Below are 17,235 nucleotides of genomic sequence, written 5' to 3' on the forward strand. Positions count from 1 at the left end.
AATGAGATCATGGCTGATCTGATCTTGGCCTCACCTCCGTTTCCCTGCCCGCTCCCCATAACCCATCACTCCCTTATTGTTCAAAAATCTGTCTATCTCCACCTTAAATATATTCAGTGACCCAGCCTCCACAGCTCTCTGGGGCAGAGAATTCCACAGATTTACGACCCTCTGAGAGAAGAAATTCCTCTTCATCTCCATTTTATATGGGCGACCCTTTATTCTGAAACTATGCCCCCTCGTTCTAGATTCCCCCACAAGGGGAAACATCCTCTCTGCATCTACCCTGTCGAGCCCCCTCAGTATCATGTTTCAATAAGATCACCTCTCATTTTTCTAAACTCCAAGATTATGGTGCTGGCTCTGCCATCCTGAGGGTTGTGAGTTCAGATCCCACCACAACAAGTTGTGAAAGTGAATTCAATTAGTGGCTGGCACCAGAGTCTCTTAGATTGTTGCTCGTTCACCAATGTCCTGTAAGGAAGGGAACTGGTCACCCCTTACCTGGTCTGGCCTGCACTGTGAGGTTGACTCTTAATGCCATCTAAAGTGACCTACTCTAGCTCTTCGCAAAGTAACCTTGCCAGCATCTTGAGAACAAATGTTATTAAACAAAATGCAATGGCATGAAATTTTAATGGACCTATTAATACCGTCAGGTTCAAAGTAATTCTGCAACTCGATTATCCTGTGGGTGAAAAACATTCACTCCCTCCACCACCGGCGCACCGTGGCTGCAGTGTGGACCATCTACAACTTGCACTGCAGCAACTCGCTAAGGCTTCTTCGGCAGCACCTCCCAAACCCGCGACCTCTTCCACCTAGAAGGACAAGGGCAGCAGGCGCATGGGAACACCACCACCTCCAAGTTCCCCTCCAAGTCACACACCATCCTGACTTGGAAATATATCGGCCGTTCCTTCATCGTCGCTGGGTCAAAATCCCGGAACTCCCTCCCTAACAGCACTGTGGGAGTACCTTCACCACACGGACTGCAGCGGTTCAAGAAGGCGGCTCACCACCACCTTCTCAAGGGCAATTAGGGATGGGCAATAAATGCTGGGCCTTGCCAGCGACGCCCAGATCCCAGGAACGAATAAAAAAAAGGTTTCACCTAATTTCCCTTCTTACTCCTGACTGCCACATTCTTACCTGCCCTATCGTTTGTCCAGGTGGACCTTGTCTGCTGCTGTAGATGGGGCAAATCATGACACACAATGAATACCAGTAGGCCGACTACTAGGAAGCCTCAGCCTCCCTGCAGCCAGTGGCCTCGCCGTTCATAGAACAGTAACTTAACCGCGCCTGAAACACGTTTGTCTTTCGATATTATGAACCAAATCTTTTAAAAGATCCATTCGGTACGTCGATGGGACGGGCTGGATCAACCCTTGTCAATAAAAATGCTGCCTCTTTAATTGTCTTCCTGATCGACAGTCCTGCCGATACAATCTGCCGTCCCATAGAGTCATAGATTCATAGCGGCACAGGAGGAGGCCATTCGGCCCATCGAGTCCGTGCCGGCTCTCTGTAGACCAATCCTGTCAGTCCCATTCCCACTCTCTGTAGACCAATCCCGTCAGTCCCATTCCCGGCTCTCTGTAGACCAATCCCGTCAGTCCCATTCCCGGCTCTCTGTAGACCAATCCCGTCAGTCCCATTCCCGCTCTCTGTAGACCAATCCCGTCAGTCCCATTCCCGCTCTCTGTAGACCAATCCTGTCAGTCCCATTCCCGGCTCTCTGTAGACCAATCCCATCAGTCCCATTCCCGGCTCTCTGTAGACCAATCCTGTCAGTCCCATTCCCGGCTCTCTGTAGACCAATCCTGTCAGTCCCATTCCCGGCTCTCTGTAGACCAATCCCATCAGTCCCATTCCCGGCTCTCTGTAGACCAATCCTGTCAGTCCCATTCCCGGCTCTCTGTAGACCAATCCCATCACTCCCATTCCCGGCTCTCTGTAGACCAATCCCATCAGTCCCATTCCCGCTCTCTGTAGACCAATCCCATCAGTCCCATTCCCGCTCTCTGTAGACCAATCCCATCAGTCCCATTCCCGCTCTCTGTAGACCAATCCCATCAGTCCCATTCCCGGCTCTCTGTAGACCAATCCCGTCAGTCCCATTCCCACTCTCTGTAGACCAATCCTGTCAGTCCCATTCCCGCTCTCTGTAGACCAATCCTGTCAGTCCCATTCCCGGCTCTCTGTAGACCAATCCCCTCAGTCCCATTCCCGGCTCTCTGTAGACCAATCCCATCAGTCCCATTCCCGGCTCTCTGTAGACCACTCCCATCAGTCCCATTCCCGGCTCTCTGTAGACCAATCCCGTCAGTCCCATTCCCGGCTCTCTGTAGACCAATCCTGTCAGTCCCATTCCCGGCTCTCTGTAGACCAATCCCATCAGTCCCATTCCCGCTCTCTGTAGACCAATCCCATCAGTCCCATTCCCGCTCTCTGTAGACCAATTCCGTCAGTCCCATTCCCGGCTCTCTCTAGACCAATCCCATCAGTCCCATTCCCGCTCTCTGTAGACCAATCCCATCAGTCCCATTCCCGGCTCTCTGTAGACCAATCCCATCAGTCCCATTCCCGGCTCTCTGTAGACCAATCCCATCAGTCCCATTCCTGGCTCTCTGTAGACCAATCCCATCAGTCCCATTCCCGCTCTCTGTAGACCAATCCCATCAGTCCCATTCCCGGCTCTCTGTAGACCAATCCCATCAGTCCCATTCCCGCTCTCTGTAGACCAATCCTGTCAGTCCCATTCCCGGCTCTCTGTAGACCAATCCCGTCAGTCCCATTCCCGGCTCTTTGTAGACCAATCCTGTCAGTCCCATTCCCGGCTCTCTGTAGACCAATCCCATCAGTCCCATTCCCGGCTCTCTGTAGACCAATCCTGTCAGTCCCATTCCCGGCTCTCTGTAGACCAATCCCATCAGTCCCATTCCTGACTCTCTGTAGACCAATCCCATCAGTCCCATTCCCCGCTCCCTGTAGACCAATCCCATCAGTCCCATTCCTGACTCTCTGTAGACCAATCCCATCAGTCCCATTCCCGGCTCTCTGTAGACCAATCCTGTCAGTCCCATTCCCCGCTCTCTGTAGACCAATCCCATCAGTCCCATTCCCGGCTCTCTGTAGACCAATCCCATCAGTCCCATTCCCGGCTCTCTGTAGACCAATCCCATCAGTCCCATTCCCGGCTCTCTGTAGACCAATCCCGTCAGTCCCATTCCCGGCTCTCTGTAGACCAATCCTGTCAGTCCCATTCCCGGCTCTCTGTAGACCAATCCCATCAGTCCCATTCCCGCTCTCTGTAGACCAATCCTGTCAGTCCCATTCCCGGTTCTCTGTAGACCAATCCTGTCAGTCCCATTCCTGACTCTCTGTAGACCAATCCCGTCAGTCCCATTCCCGCTCTCTGTAGACCAATCCCCTCAGTCCCATTCCCGACTCTCTGTAGACCAATCCCGTCACTCCCATTCCCGGCTCTCTGTAGACCAATCCCATCAGTCCCATTCCCGCTCTCTGTAGACCAATCCCCTCAGTCCCATTCCCGCTCTCTGTAGACCAATCCTGTCAGTCCCATTCCCCGCTCTCTGTAGACCAATCCCGTCAGTCCCATTCCCGCTCTCTGTAGACCAATCCCCTCAGTCCCATTCCCGGCTCTCTGTAGACCAATCCCATCAGTCCCATTCCCGGCTCTCTCTAGACCAATCCCGTCAGTCCCATTCCCGGCTCTCTGTAGACCAATCCCATCAGTCCCATTCCCGCTCTCTGTAGACCAATCCCATCAGTCCCATTCCCCGCTCTCTGTAGACCAATCCCATCAGTCCCATTCCCGGCTCTCTGTAGACCAATCCCATCAGTCCCATTCCCGGCTCTCTGTAGACCAATCCTGTCAGTCCCATTCCCGGCTCTCTGTAGACCAATCCTGTCAGTCCCATTCCTGACTCTCTGTAGACCAATCCCGTCAGTCCCATTCCCGCTCTCTGTAGACCAATCCCCTCAGTCCCATTCCCGACTCTCTGTAGACCAATCCCGTCACTCCCATTCCCGGCTCTCTGTAGACCAATCCCATCAGTCCCATTCCCGCTCTCTGTAGACCAATCCCCCAGTCCCATTCCCGCTCTCTGTAGACCAATCCTGTCAGTCCCATTCCCGACTCTCTGTAGACCAATCCCGTCAGTCCCATTCCCGCTCTCTGTAGACCAATCCCCTCAGTCCCATTCCCGCTCTCTGTAGACCAATCCTGTCAGTCCCATTCCCGACTCTCTGTAGACCAATCCTGTCAGTCCCATTCCCGCTCTCTGTAGACCAATCCCCTCAGTCCCATTCCCGGCTCTCTGTAGACCAATCCCGTCAGTCCCATTCCCGGCTCTCTCTAGACCAATCCCGTCAGTCCCATTCCCGGCTCTCTGTAGACCAATCCCATCAGTCCCATTCCCGCTCTCTGTAGACCAATCCCATCAGTCCCATTCCCCGCTCTCTGTAGACCAATCCTGTCAGTCCCATTCCCCGCTCTCTGTAGACCAATCCCATCAGTCCCATTCCCGGCTCTCTGTAGACCAATCCCATCAGTCCCATTCCCGGCTCTCTGTAGACCAATCCTGTCACTCCCATTCCCCGCTCTCTGTAGACCAATCCCGTCAGTCCCATTCCCGCTCTCTGTAGACCAATCCCGTCAGTCCCATTCCCGGCTCTCTGTAGACCAATCCCGTCAGTCCCATTCCCGCTCTCTGTAGACCAATCCCCTCAGTCCCATTCCCGACTCTCTGTAGACCAATCCCGTCACTCCCATTCCCGGCTCTCTGTAGACCAATCCCATCAGTCCCATTCCCGACTCTCTGTAGACCAATCCCGTCAGTCCCATTCCCGGCTCTCTGTAGACCAATCCTGTCAGTCCCATTCCCGCTCTCTGTAGACCAATCCCGTCAGTCCCATTCCCGGCTCTCTGTAGACCAATCCTGTCAGTCCCATTCCCGACTCTCTGTAGACCAATCCCCTCAGTCCCATTCCCGGCTCTCTGTAGACCAATCCTGTCAGTCCCATTCCCCGCTCTCTGTAGACCAATCCTGTCAGTCCCATTCCCCGCTCTCTGTAGACCAATCCTGTCAGTCCCATTCCCCGCTCTCTGTAGACCAATCCCCTCAGTCCCATTCCCAGCTCTCTGTAGACCAATCCTGTCAGTCCCATTCCCCGCTCTCTGTAGACCAATCCTGTCAGTCCCATTCCCCGCTCTCTGTAGACCAATCCCGTCAGTCCCATTCCCGACTCTCTGTAGACCAATCCCGTCAGTCCCATTCCCCGCTCTCTGTAGACCAATCCCATCAGTCCCATTCCCCGCTCCCTGTAGACCAATCCCCTCAGTCCCATTCCCGGCTCTCTGTAGACCAATCCTGTCAGTCCCATTCCCCGCTCTCTGTAGACCAATCCTGTCAGTCCCATTCCCGACTCTCTGTAGACCAATCCCGTCAGTCCCATTCCCCGCTCTCTGTAGACCAATCCCGTCAGTCCCATTCCCCGCTCTCTGTAGACCAATCCCGTCAGTCCCATTCCCGGCTCTCTGTAGACCAATGCAGTCAGTCCCATTCCCCGGCTCTATCCCCGGTAGCTCTGTAAGTTTATTTCCCTCAAGTGCCTATCTATGTGGAGAGATACGGGGGTGCTCCTGGAGGTGTCTATCCTCGCCCCCAGCAGGCCGCACCTTCAGGAAAGGAAAGGGAAGAAAATCGAAAGGGTTGAAAAGTCCACCTTGACATTCCTTAGCAACAAAAGGAGGGTAGTTTATTTCTCCATGATTAACATCCTGCAAATAAAATCGTGGGAACGCCCAGCTCTGAAACATACCCATTCCTGAGAATTATTTGCTTTTGTTTCCATAACCTTCACAAATAAAAACATCCCTGGCAAATCGACAGGGCCAACTGTGACTCAAGGGCTTGGGCCACTTGAGGCTGAACCAATTCTAAGAGAAAACCTAAGGTCACGTTAATTGATGTCAAGTGCGCATTTTGTTTACAGCAACCTTGTTAGCTGCTCATTAACGGCAGAGAAAATCAGGCATGCTCCATTTCTTGCTAAAAGACAAATCACACCCCTCACAAAAGGCATCAAGGGGTATGGGGAGAAGAGCGGGAATATGGTATTGAGATAGAGGATCAGCCATGATCATACTGAATGGCGGAGCGGGCTCAAAGGGCCGAATGGCCGACTCCTGCTCCTGTTTTTCTATGTTTCTATGTCTCACAGGTAGATTAATGAAGTAGAATTATCAGCCACACAGTGGGCCTCAGCTGGGATAAGATGCGGGGGGAGGGGTGGGGAGAAATGAGCCAGGGTTGCTGCTCCTGATCTCTGTCTGGCGATCCCCGACAGGACAATGCACTTGGGTGGCCAGTGGACGAGGATAGGGTCTGGCTTGAGTTGTAATTCTCCGCCCCGCCGTACCCCATCCTCGAATAACCAGACGGTAATTAATATGATAGGTGGCAGAACTTCTTCCCGAGCTTCCGGTCGCCTGCCACTTTAATTCACCGTTCTATTCCCACTCAGACCTCACCGTCCGCGGCCTCTTGCATTGTTCCACGGAAGCTCAGCGTAAGCTCGAGGAACAGCACCTCATCTTCCGATTAGGCAGTTTACAGCTTTCCAGACTCAATATCGTTCCTCGGAGTCCACATCACGGAAGACCTCTCCTGGTCCCTCAATACCTCCTCTCTGGTGAAGAAGGCCCAGCAGTGCCTATATTTCCTAAGGAGGCTGAAGGGATGTAACCTGTCACCCCTGATCCTCTCTAACTTTTACCGCTGCACAATAGAGAGCATCCTGACGAACTGTATCACAGTATGGTATGGCAGCTGTAGCTACTATGACCGGAAAGCCCTGCAACGGGTAGTCAAAACTGCCCAACGCATTACCGGCACCCGGCTACCGACCATAGAGCACATATACCAGAAACGCTGTTTACGGAGGTCACGGTCCATCATCAAAGACCCTACACACCCCAGCCACAGTCTGTTCGCCCTCCTGCCATTTGGGAGACGCTACAGATGCATTCGCACCCGTACGACCAGATTTAGGAACAGCTTCTTTCCCAGGGCTGTCATCCTACTGAACTCCACAAATAAACTCTAAAGCCTGCACATCTGCCAATGCACTTTATTATGGTTATGTTTATGTTAATGTATTACAAGCCAAATGTATGTTGAATGTTTAAATGTCTTAATCTAAATGTACACTCTCGGGAGCCGCAAGCCTACATTTCGTTGTACTGCACTTGTGCACTAACAATGACAATAAAAGTTGATTATGATTATCGAGTTCAACAATTTCAGATCATAACCTCGGCCCCTATTATATTTTTATATATTTTTTATCCACACTTTTGGTTTGTGCCTTTTCCTTTCTCTCTCCCACATGGCAGCTGTCTCTCATTCTGCCAGCGTATTTCACACTTCATCTCGAGCCATCCTTTGTCTCTTTACCTGTCCTATTACCATCTCGTCTCACCTTGAATATCTCTTAATGTCTCTTCACCTCTCCGACCTTCCCTTTTGTTCTTTCATCCCCTCCCCCATTTCCCAGCCCCCAAACTGGCCTTTTAATCTGTTTCATTTCCTGCTTTTTTCTCAGTTCTGACGAAGGGTTTCGACCTGAAACGTCGACTCTGTTTCTCTCTCCACGGATGTTGCCTGGCCTGCTGAGTTTTTCCAGCGTTTTCTGTTGTTATTTTGGTAATAATATCACAGCTTTAGTGTGGAGAATGGCCACTTGGGAGAAGATTGTTGGACTACCTCCAACAACGCAGACTACACAAGGGTGTGTTTCAGACTGCCTGGTTTTGATTGGGCCGGCCCCCAAAATTTTTTTTTTTAATGTGAACCAGACTCCTGTTCAAAACCACAGGCCTGTTTTCTCACTTATTCGCATCTCTGGCAATCATCATCGTTAAAGAGTTCATGAAGGTGTTTAATGGGCTTTTCATTAGCAATAAAGGCCAGGAAACTCAAGGGGAAAACTTAAGCTGTGAATCAGGCAGCTCTTTCACCGAGCCGGCACAGGCACAATGGGCCGAATGGCCTCCTTCTGTGCTGTATGACTCCAGGAAAACCGAAGCTGTGAATCCACTGGCCCCACCCGTGTCCCAGCCCTTAATACTCCAGACACCACACTTCAAAATGTTAGAAGTTACCGATGCAAAATAATCTGTAAAGTTCCTTCACCAACAACCCTTGAACCCTGGTTGACCAGAGGCTACGGTTATTTCACGTTGAAACGTTGTGGCCTGACAGGGACAACAGCTCCACCTTAGCAGCAGAATAGTTACCTTAAACATTCACTCCCTCCACCACCGGTGTACCATGGCTGCAGTGTGTACCATCTACAAGATGCACTGCAGCAACTCGCCAAGGCTTCTTCGGCAGCGCCTCCCAAACCCGCGACCTCTTCCGCCTAGAAGGACAAGGGCAGCAGCCGCGTGGGAACACCACCACCTCCAAGTTCCCCTCCAAGTTCCCCACCATCCTGACTTAGAAATATATCGGCTGTTCCTTCATCGTCGCTGGGTCAAAATCCTGGAACTCCCTCCTTCACCACACGGGCTGCAGCGGTTCAAGAAGGCGGCTCACCACCACCTTCTCGAGGGCGACTAGGGATGGGCAATAAATGCTGGCCTTGCCAGCGACGCCCACATCCTATAAGCGAATAAAAAGAAAATAGTGTGTGACATGAATCAGTCATTCATGAAAGAAAGACTTATGAAATAATACTGAGCGGCCTACGGGTGGCGCTGTCCAGGGAGAGTATAAATACTCGGGCACGGGCCCAGTTTGCGCAGGACATTCTTAACAGGAACTGGTGAAGGACACAACTAGACCTCCATGTTGTAAAACAGTTGATTAAAGCTTTGTTTAACGCTTAGACCAAGTGCCTAGTAGTTTTCTTACGTCAGTGTGTTCTACAAATCTTCTCCAGCTCTACATGCGGGCTCGCACCTCCGCTCCTCTGACTCTGGCGTCCTGTGTGTCTCTCCCCCTCCTCTACTCCAACATTGACAGAAGAGCTACCAGCTGCCACCCCGGCCACCCCTGAACTGTGTAACTCTCTTCTAAATCCTTCGACCTGTTCACCTCTCTCCTCACCTTCAGAAACCTCCTCAAAACTTGGGCTCTCCGCCCGTGCTTTTGGTCACTTGTCTTCCAATTCCTGCTCAACATCCTTCGATCACCCCCCCCTCCCCCCACTGTAGAGATCCCCGGGACATTTTGTCGCACGCAAGTGCAAGTCGTTTTTGGAATCACGTCTCACCTGCAAGTCCACGACGTACCAGCTGGCAACAACTGAGTGATGAGAGCCTGAAATTCAGGTTTTCTAGTGGTCCAGGAGAAGCTGCAGCACCCTATGGACCTGAATGCCATCGGACTAGATGCAGGAAGGATGTTCCCGATGGCGGGGGAGTCCAGAACCAGGGGTCACAGTCTAAAGATAAGGGGTAAGCCATTTAGGACTGAGATGAGGAGGAATTTCTTCACCCAGAGAGTGACCCAAACCCTAAATTCTCTACCACAGAAGGCAGTTGAGGCCAAATTATTAAATATATTCAAGAAAGAGTTAGATATATTTCTTAAGGCTAAAGGGATCAAGGGATATGGGGAGAAGGCAGGGACAGGGTACTGAATTTGGATGATCAGCCATGATCTCATTAAATGGCGGAGTAGGCTCGAGGGGCCGAATGGCCTACTCCTGCTCCTATCTTCTGTGTTTCTATGTTTCTATGGACTCATGGAAGATGCACTTCAGATTCCGACTATACTGAATTGACAACGTAAAGAGATACACGCCTCTCTGTGCTGAGAAAGACACGATTAAAGTGCATGTACAACCAGTTTGCTCGCTTTGTTCTTTCATTTGCCTTCCTGGATCTACTGTAGACGTTGACTCACGTGGGAGTGTTGTCCCATGGGTGACAGTAGCCCTCACCGGTACCTTACCCATGGGCCAGGCTACATGTGTGAACCTAGATAACAAATGCTACCAGGGGAGGGAGGATCACGGCCCACCTGATCCTGTGCTCACCTGATGCCCGGGCATACACAGTTCCCAGCAACAATTCTTGGACAACAATCTGTAATGGGAGCCTTGGCCTGCAGTACACCGAAGGCAATTGTAGTGCACCCACCATTGGCCAGCCTTCAGGTCAGCTATCTCAGCACAGACCAGAGATTGAACATAGTCTGTAATCGCTCAGGATCACAGCATGGGCTGGCTCAGTGGGCAGCACTCTCGCCTGTGAGTCAGAAGGTTGTGGGTTCTAAGTCCCACTCTAGAGACTTGAGCACAAAAATCTAGGCTGACACTCCCAGTGCCAGTGCTGAGGGAGAGCCGCACTGTCGGAGGTGCCGTCTTTGGGATGAGACGTTAAACCGAGGCCCCGTCTGCTCTCTCAGCTGAAAGTAAAAAGATTCCATGACATTATTTTGAAGAAGAGCAGGGGGAGTTCTCCCCGGTGTCCTGGGGCCAATATTTATCCCTCAATCAACATCACTAAAAAACAGATTATCTGGTCATTATCACATTGCTGTTTGTGGGAGCTTGCTGTGCGCAAATTGGCTGCTGTGTTTCCTACATTACAACAGTGACTACACTTCAAAAAGCACTTAATTGGCTGTAAAGCGCTTTGGGACGCCCCTAGGTCGTGAAAGGCGCTATAGAAATGCAAGTTCTTTCATTCTTAAAGCATGGGGTGACCAGTTTGCTTTGATTCTGATTAAGTTAGACCTGTACAACTTCTGGTGTGACCAAAGTACTGCATAAAACCTGGGTCGTGCCGTCTGGTATTAAGGAGAGAATGATGTGTTAAGATTACACTTTCAGGAGCTGTTCTCCATGGAGCTCATGTTACACATGCAGAAGGCTCCTTCTTCTTCTTAGGCAGTCCCTCGGGAACCGAGGATGACTTGCTTCCACACTAAAAATGAGTTCTCAGGTGGCGGATGAGTCCAATGCAGGACCAACAGTCTCTGTCACAGGCGGGGCAGACGGTGGTTGAAGGGGCGCGTGGGTGGGGTGCTTGGGTTGACGTGCGCTCCTTGCGCTGCCTGCGCTTGGCTTCCACTTGCTCCCGGTGAAGAGACTCGAGGTGTTCGGCGCCTTCCCGGATGCTTCTCCTCCACTTTGTGCGGTCTTGGGCCAGGGATTCCCAGGTGTCGGTGGTGGGGATGTTGCACTTTTTCAAGGAGGCTTTGAGGGTGTCCTTGAAGCGTTTCCTCTGCCCACCTGGGGCTCTCTTGCCGTGTCGGAGCTCCGAGTAGAGCGCTTGTTTTGGGGAGTCTCGTATCGGGCATGCGGACAATGTGACCCGTCCATCGGAGCTGATCGAGCGTGGTCAAAGCTTTGATGCTGGGGATGTTGGCCTGAGCGAGAACACTGACGTTGGTGCGCCTATCCTGCCAAGGGATTTGCAGGATCCATCCAGAAGGCTCCAGCGAGCTGAGGACAGGCACAATATTAAGGAAGATCAGAGCGGGACTGACTAGCTCCCTAGCTCTTGAATGGCCATCTCCCCCATTATCAGCTTGCTCTCCTCATAAATAAAAAGCAAGTTAGAATGCTTTGCGAGTCAAGCAAAGGCTCAGTTTATGGTGGACTAAACTGCCATGTCATTCACAACTGCTTTTAAGCTGCTTTTATGTTGGCCTTATTTTACTTTGGCTGCTGAGAGACTGGTGTTCGCAAGCTGTCTCACAGTGTTCACACCGCTGGCTGCAGCTCCCTTACCCTGGTGACAGATTCACAGAGCCGCAGTTTCATGGAATGAGGAAGCCCGGCTTGTCCACGCTGCGGAGTGGAGCCAATAGAGGGAGGCCATTGGCCGCGTTGGTCTATTGGAAATGTGCCCATTGCCACAACTCACTGCAGGCCCAGCTTCTCCGAGAGACATGTGTCCTTTTGGTTTTTTGGCCGGTCTGGAAAGTGAAATTAAAACCTTTCGCTAGTGTTGAAAGTGGCATTATCCGGCCTAGTTTCAACTGATTCACAAAATGCCAGATGTTTGGTCCAATTTGGATGTCTCGTACCCTTTCAAAAATGGCAGTGCGCATATTCAAAGGGTCAAATGGCGAGTGGAGACAGCTATTGGAGGGAAGGAGAGACATTTTCCAGAGTAATTTTTCCCTTATTGGCCTTGGATTTTTGCCCCTCCCAGGAGATTGCATGTCGGCGGTAGGGGGAGGTTGGGAGAGAGGGGTGGGGCGGGATGTGGGGCGGGAAAGGGGGGAGTGGGAAGTATCTAATCACGATTCACCAGCCAGCATCATGTGTGGGGCAAGCTTGATGGACCAGCTGGCCTTTCCCTGCCTGGCAGTTTTGTACATTTGTCTGTAGGTCGCTTGAAAGGCTGTGCATTTGATCTACAGTGGCCTAGTGAAGGCTAAGTAGGTAATTAATCCTTGGTGCTCTGCTCTCAAAGGTGGACGTAAAAGATCCCGCGGCACTATTTCAAAGAAGAGCAGGGGGCGTTCTCCCCGGTGTCCTGGGGCCAATATTTATCCCTCAATCAACATCACAAAAACAGATTTTCTGGCCATTATCACATTGCTGTTTGTGGGAGCTTGCTGTGCACAAATTGGATGCCACGTTTCCCACATTGATTGAAACATATAAGATCCTGAGGGGTCTGGACAGGGTGGATGTGGAGAGGATGTTTCCTCTTGTGGGAGAATCTAGAACTAGGGGTCACTGTTTAAAAATAAGGGGTCGCCCATTTAAGACAGAGATGAGGAGACATTTTTCCTCACAGAGGGTCGTGAGTCTTTGGAACTCTCTTCCTCAGAGGGCGGTGGAAGCAGAGCCTTTGAATATTTTTAAGCCAGAGGTAGATAGATTCTTGGTGAGCAAGGGGGTGAAAGGTTATCGGGGGTAGGCAGGAATGTGGAGTAATCGGATCAGCCATGATCTTATTGAATGGCGGAGCAGGCTCGAGGGGCCGAGTGGCCGACTCCTGCTCCTAATTCGTACGTTCGTATTACAACAGTGACCACACTTTAAATGTACTTCATTGGCTGTAAAGCGCTTTGGGATGACCTGAGGTGGTGAAAGGTGCTATATAAATGCAAGTCTTTCTTTCTTTATATTCATTGTACGTCCCTGTTTTAATGGTTGTATGTAGTTGAACTCGAACAATCTAAGAAGTGTCATTTCCCCACTTTAACACTCAATATTCAATTTTAAGAGGATCCTATTCTACGTGACTCCCAATATAATGTCTGAATTATATCCAAAAAATGCTTGCTATGGTCGATCAGGCAATTTGCTGTCCAGTAATGTATTACAGGGATTATTCTGCTATTGCACTTAGTTACTGGGTTTCCCCAGCAGGGGTCAGTGTTGAGCAGCATTTCAACTCCAGAGGTCATCGAGTTACCATCGAGGCCTGTACTGAAACCTGCAGTAAACAGTACAGCAGAACATTGTTCTAACCGATTCTGTTGATGCAATTATATTTCTTATAATGACCTATCTTTCCTAATTCCAGTGTACTCTCCACTATACGCTCAAGCCTTATTATGACCTACCTACAGTGACTGGAAATGTCCATGACAGGAGTGGGGATCTAGGGTCACGTGCAGCCTCTGAGCCCTGGCAATCTATTCAGACAAACCAGCAAAATTTACATTTATTTTTCTTATTTGCTGGCTTGTCCTAGTTTACAGTGGCTCAGTGAGTAGCACCCTTGCCTCTGAAGTCACAATGTTGTGGGTTTAAGTCCCATACTTGAGTACAAAAATCTAGGCTGACACTCCAGGGGAGTGCCGCACTGTCGGAGGTGCCGTCTTTCGGATGAGACGTTAAACCGAGGTCCCGTCTGCTCTCTCAGGTGGATGTAAAAGATCTCGTGGTGCTATTTCGAAGAAGAGCAGGGGTAGATATCCCCGGTGTCCTGGGGCCAATATTTATCCTTCAATCCACATCACTGAAAAACAGATGATCTGGTCGTTATCACATTGCTGTTTGTGGGAGCTTGCTGTGCGCAAATGGGCTGCTGCGTTTCCTACATTACAACAGTGACTACACTTTAAAATGTACTTCATTGGCTGTAAAGCGCTTTGGGACGTCCAGTGGTCGTGAAAGGCGCTATAGAAATGCAAGTCTTTTTAGTTTGAATTTAGTTGGCTTTGATGTTTAGGATTACGTCTCATAGAATCTTAGAATCTTACAGCAGAGAAGGAGGCCGTTCGGCCCATCGTGCCTGTGGCGGCTCGTTGCAGGAGCTCTCCAATTTAGCCCCACACCCCAACTTTTCCCCAATAAGCCTGCACGTTAGTCCTCTTCAAGTACATCTGCAATCGCCTTTTGAAAGTTCCTGTGGAATCTGATTCCACCGCCCTTTCAGGTAGCGCGTTCCACATCTTAACTCTAATACAATAGCAAAATACTGCGGCTGCTGGAAATCTGAAATAACAACAGTAAATGTTGGAAATACTCAGCGGGTCAGGCAGCATCTGTGGAGAGCGAAACGGAGTCAACGTTTCAGGTCTGGGACCCTTCGTCAGTTCTGAAACGTTAACTCTGTTTCTCTCTCCATGGATGCTGAGTGCTTCCAGCATTTCCTGTTGTTATTCCACATCTTAACTCTCTGTGTGAAGGAATTTCTCCTCATTTCCGCCTCGTTAGTGGATAAATCCTAAATTCAAATCCAACAGCAACTTGAGATAGATGCAAATTAATGGGACCGTGGATTTAACTGTTACAATTGGCACATGAGGCTGTACTTTTGTCAGCTACAGGTTTGGACTTTGCCCCTTCGAATCCATGGAGCTTCAGTGAAGAACAAAGGGGAGGCTGGAGCTCCCTCCAGTGGCCTGGCGGGGAAAGGCACGGCCCAGTACAGCGCTCTGCCATGCAGCTCAGGAGATCCCAGGTTTCATTCCTCGCTTGTGCTGAGTTACCTGATCTCAGCGGGGGGGAAGGGGGCGTGGGGGGGGCGCAGGACCTCTGGCCCTCCGATTGTCCCTGGACTACGGGAAGGAAACATCCGACAGGATTCCTGCTCCTCATCCGGTGACTGCTGCTGGAATGTGTACCCGGGGATGTCGGGGCGAAGGCAGGAAGAGACTTGGCTGTGACCCCCTGTGCAGCTTACCCACACTCATCGCCAAGGGTCATACAGGAGGGAGGAGCACAGAGGGGTCAACTCCACAAATTACATAGTATATATAGCACAGAAGTAGGTCAGAGGCTTGGTATTCTGCGGCGAGTGTCTCACCTCCTCACTCCCCAAAGCCTTTCCACCACCTACAAGGCACAAGTCAGGAGTGTGATGGAATACCCTCCACTTGCCTGGATGAGTGCAGCTCCAACAACACTCAAGAAGCTCGACACCATCCAGGACAAAGCAGCCCGCTTGATTGGCACCTCATCCACCACCTTTCTACCACAGAAGGCAGTTGAGGCCAATTCATTAAATATATTCACGAAGGAGTTGGATATATTTCTTAAGGCTAAAGGGATCAAGGGATATGGGGAGAAAGCAGGGACCGGGTACTGAATTTGGATGATCAGCCCTGATCTCATTAAATGGCGGAGCAGGCTCGAGGGGCCGAATGGCCTACTCCTGCTCCTATCTTCTATGTTTCTATGTTTCTATGTTTCTTAAACATTCACTCCCTCCACCACCGGCGCACCGTGGCTGCAGTGTGTACCATCTACAAGATGCACTGCAGCAACTCGCCAAGGCTTCTTCGGCAGCACCTCCCAAACCCACGACCTCTTCCACCTAGAAGGCCAAGGGCAGCAGGCGCATGGGGAACACCGCCACCTCCAAGTTCCCCTCCAACTCACACACCATCCTGACTTGGAAATATATCGGCTGATCCTTCATCGTCGCTGGGTCAAAATCCTGGAACTCCCTCCCTAACAGCACTGTGGGAGTACCTTCAACACACGGACTGCAGCGGTTCAAGAAGGCGGCTCACCACCACCTTCTCGAGGGCAATTAGGGATGGGCAATAAATGCCGGCCTTGCCAGCGACGCCCACATCCCATGAACGAATAAAAAAAAAGAAAGGATGTCGAGGCCACGGAGAAGGGATGGAAGAGATTCACTAAGATGGTACCAGGGGTCAGAGGCTTTAGCTGTGAGCAGACTGGAGTAAGTAGAGCACTTTTTAGTAAAACAGAGAAGAGATCCGATAGAGTTGCTCAGAATTATGAGAGGTTTCGATCAAGCAAATTGAAAAAAAGCTATTTACACTGGTCGGTGAAACTAGAGGCCATAAACTGAAGCTCATCGCTAAAACAATGAAGGGAGAGGTTAGGGGAATATTTTCACATTCCTGTTAGGACTTGGAATCCCCGACCAGAAACAATGGTGGAAGCAGAATCCATGATGGCTTTTAAAAAGAAAAGTGCATAAAAACTTTAAAAAGTACATTTTTAAAGTGTATAGGGCAAGGCCGGGGGGGAATGGGAGTAAGCGGTTCTTCCAGAGAGCTGGCGTAGGGGCGATGGGCTGAAGGGCCTGCGCTGTAAAATCCTCTGATTCTGATCTATGGGCAACGTGCGGCAGGAATACTAGAGTCAGGAGCTTGAAGGGAGGAGGGGAGGAATCAGAGGAAAATAACAATCATGGAGAAAGTATATGTTATAAAAGGAGTTTTATCATGTTGCACTCTGTGATAAAGAAATTCAACTGTAATCAGAAGACGAGCTCATTAAGACGAACCCCTAATATGGTTCCCACAGATTGTGATAAGAAGGGTTCACTAGATATTTAAGATAAAAGAACCAGTGGGGGCGATGAGGAGAATTATTTTTTTACGCAGTGAGTTGTTGTGATCTGGAATGCGCTGCCTGAAAGGTGGAAGCAGATTCAATAGTAACTTTCAAAAGGGAATTGGATAAATACGTGAAGGGGAGAAAATTGCAGGGCTATGGGGAAAGAGCAGGGGGTGCGGGACTAATTGGAGAGTTCTTTCAAAGAGCCGGCACAGGCACGATGGGCCGAATGGCCTCCTTCTGTGCTGTACGATGCTATGATTCACTCGGTTAATTCCTGAGATGAAGGGGTTGTCTTATGAAGAAAGGTTGAGCAGGTTGGGCCTATACTCACTGGAGTTTAGAAGAATGAGAGGTGATCTTATTGAAACCTATAAGATACTGAGGGGGCTCGACAAGGTAGATGCAGAGAGGATGTTTCCCCTCGTGGGGAAATCTAGAACTCGGGTGCAGTTTTAG

The sequence above is a fragment of the Somniosus microcephalus genome, chromosome 31 (assembly GCF_052327205.1).
Source record: "Somniosus microcephalus isolate GS21.2 chromosome 31, FLI_Smic_1.0, whole genome shotgun sequence".
Taxonomy (NCBI): domain Eukaryota; kingdom Metazoa; phylum Chordata; class Chondrichthyes; order Squaliformes; family Somniosidae; genus Somniosus; species Somniosus microcephalus.